This window comes from Gekko japonicus, unplaced genomic scaffold (genome assembly GCF_001447785.1).
Source record: "Gekko japonicus isolate JY-2015 unplaced genomic scaffold, Gekko_japonicus_V1.1 scaffold7598, whole genome shotgun sequence".
NCBI lineage: Eukaryota > Metazoa > Chordata > Lepidosauria > Squamata > Gekkonidae > Gekko > Gekko japonicus.
The window spans coordinates 1-3,546 of record NW_015167769.1 but is presented as its reverse complement, the minus strand read 5'-3'; positions in this window follow the sequence as shown (position 1 = coordinate 3,546).

Below are 3,546 nucleotides of genomic sequence, written 5' to 3'. Positions count from 1 at the left end.
CACTCTGGTTTGAGGGCAAAACTCTATGGTAAGACCAGCTTAAAACCATAGAGTTTTGCCCTCAAACCAGAGCACCCATGTGCAACGTCCCTGGCGTGATGAGATCACTTCCGGGTGGCATCGTCACGTGTGGACGTGGCTGTTCGGGAGTTGACACTCTGGTTTGAGGGCAAAACTCTATGGTAAGACCAGCTTAAAACCATAGAGTTTTGCCCTCAAACCAGAGCACCCATGTGCAACGTCCCTGGCGTGATGAGATCACTTCCGGGTGGCATCGTCACGTGTGGACGTGGCTGTTCGGGAGTGGGCAAAACAGCTGGCCAGCAGTGGGCAAAAGCTCTGAAAAGGGGGGGGATCCCCAGCCCCAACCTGGGTACTGGCAAGTCTACCTCTGCGTGAAACAGAATATTGGCCCAGGTGAACCTTTTGTCTGATCCACCAGGGCTGGTCTTGCATTCCATGCCGCCTTCTCCACCGTCCTCATCACTCTCCCGTAACTGCGGTCCTCTTCCCCAACGTGAAGTGCGTCTTGTTCTCTGGCACCCTGGTGCAAATACTCCTCATGTCCCCAGCGCTCCTTGGGAGCAGAGCCGTCTGAAAGCCCCCTTCTCCCGTAAAGCCATCCGGGATCTGTGAGCATCACAGACAGATCGTTTCGACCGAGTCCATCGTCGTGCGTTTGTTTTTGTCGCTTCAAATATTACCCCGGGGTGGCCTGGGCGGCAACCTTGGCAAACCAGGGTGGGGGAAACCCTGCCGAACGGGTTTGGTGTACAGAAATTCACTGGCACAGTTGTCTGGATCATATCACAACCAGCTAAGGCGTGGCAGGGAGGGAATTCAGCTTCCGAGCCAAGCAGAATGGGTCATCCCTTCCCTTTCATAGCCATCTTGCCAGAGCCCAAAATGAAAGTAAGATTAGCCACACGTGAAGCTGTCTTATACCGAGTCAGGCTGTTGGTCTGTATATGTCAGACTGTCATCAGAACGTCCAGTCGAGGTGTTCCTCGTCACCGAATTGGAAACGCACAGTCGGAGTCCCAACGAGTTAGATGAGTATCTGTTTAATGCCTTGAAAACAGGGAATACAGGGCTGAGTACCTGAGCACCTCAGCAATTCCAAAGCTGTATTCTGCCATAACCAGGAAGGGCAGAAGGTCTTAAACCCCAAATGGCATCACATATAGTTCACACATTAAAGAATCTCTAATTGGTACCAAACTGAACTCAGGCTGTGGAAAGTCAGTAGTTCAGCAGTTCGAGACCTGAGTGTGCCGCATGACAGAGTGAGCTCTCTAGTTCCAGCTCCTGCCAACCTAGCAGTTCGAAAGCAAGAAATTGCAAGTAGATAAATAGGTACCACTTCGGTGGGAAGGGAACAGCGTTCCGTGCGCCTTGGTGTTTAGTCATGCCGGCCACATGACCACGGAAACATCTTCAGACAGCGCTGGCTCTTCGGCTTTGAAACGGAGATGAGCACCGCAACCCTAGAGTCGGACTCGACTGGCTTTCGAGCAAGGGAACCTTTACCTTTACCTAATTGGTACCAAGCAGTTAACATCACACGAGCATCAGTTGACTTTAAACCTTACTATTTGTCTCTCCTTATACTGGTCATATATGTCAGGGATTGTATTTGCTTCTCTGCTCTTCAGAGCGATGGGAACATCGGGGAACACTGAGAACCTTTCCGACCTTAGTGAAGCTAGTCCCTCTTTCCTTTGTTTCTGGGGAGCTGGGTGATAGGGGAGTTGGGTGATAAGGGTTGTGATTCACATTCCGCTTTGCTCTTGACGTTCTTGCAGCTTCTTGAATACGCATTCCATTCTTATTGCATCCTAATCCTAATTCTATCCCCAGATAATGCCTTTTAATGCTTTCCCTTAACATATATATAATTTTATATACAAAAGAGCCAGTTTGGTGCAGTGGTTAAGTGCACGGACTCTAATCTGGGAGAACCGGGTTTGATTCCCCACTCCTCCACTTGCACCTGGCTGGATGCCCTTGGGCAAGCCGTAGTTCTGATAAGAGCTGTTCTTGAAAAAGAGCCGTTTCTGTCGAGAGCTCTCTCAGCCCCATCGACCTCACAGGGTGTCTGTTGTGGGGCGGGGGAGGGAAAGGAGTTTGTAAGCCGCTCTGAGACTCCTTTGGGTAGTGAAGGGCGGGGCATAAATCCAATCTCTTCTTCTTCTTCTTCTAAATTTAAATGCAAACATATAAATTCCATAACAGCCAAACGACATATAATGCACCAATGTATCAGGGTAAACAGGCAGATGGGGTTCCATAACCATCTGAACAAGAAAATTAGAGCACATTTACTATGAAAGTCTGAATTATGTGTCAGTCTAGCCTATGAAAGGGTTTTTTGTTCTAAGAGTTGAGAGTTTCCTGAGAGTACTGTACATGGGTAAGAATATTTACACCAGTGAAGATATTGTGTTAACGATGTATCATGATAGTTGTTGATTGAGAAGTGAATCCAGGACGCAAGACTCAGAGTCTGTGGCAAGAGATCGTTTTGGTCCCCAACCTTTCTGAGGCTATAGGCATCTTTGGAATTTTAAGAGGGAGTGGTGAGCACCGCCCCAGCAATGGCTGCCAACAGAGGCGGGGCCGAACCCAAAATGGCTGCCTCTGGAGGCGGAGCCAAACGGAACACCTCCCTCCTCACACTTCCCGGGAAGAAGGAAATCCTGAAAGGGGAATGGGACCACACAATGACCAAAGAAAGTCCCGGTGACTTACCAGTCCTCCTCGTTCTCCAGTGGAAAACCTTTTCATTGGAATGACGGAAGCCAGTAACCAGCCCTGCCTTTCTGTGACCCCTCCCACTTTCTGGAAAGCACGGAGGGTACCAAAGGAGGTACTGGCGGGCAGCGTGGCATCCACGGGCACCACATTGGGGAACCCTGCATTAACGCGTTCCTCCCCCCGTTGTCAAATTTTAGATTGCAAGCTCCTTGGGGGCAGAAACTGCTGTTTTGCCTGTGTGGTTCTCTGATGCACCAACGACATCAGCAGGGCTATGGAAATAATCATCTACTTATTCAGCGCGAGTGTGAGTGAATTGTAAATCTACCGCCAATAGTACAAGGAAGCAGACCTCTACGAGGCCTTGAAGGGAGCCTTATGACATGGCTACTTCAAAGGTTCGGTGGGGTTTGCCGAAAATCCGCAGTTGGTTTTGGCCACTGGGGGGCAGCAGCAGCCTCCAGAGACGCGCTTCCTGTGTACGTGTGCTGAGCGGGGGGGGGGGGGGACAGTTTGGGAAACCACATCAGCTATCCAGCTAAGTACTTAAAAGCTCCCAGGGTAGACCCCCCCCTTTTTATAAGTGATGGGACATTTGAAATATAGGACCGCTAAAAGGCTTCCAATATGGATTTTATAAGAGAGACAAACTATCCGAGTAGAGTTACTTCTACGGTCGCTGCAACTGCAGGCATGCCGCTGTGTGTCTGGATATATAGTAGAGAGAGTCAGGGGTTTCTTTCTTCTCCTTAAACCCTCAGCTATTTGTTTATTTATTTATTAAATTTA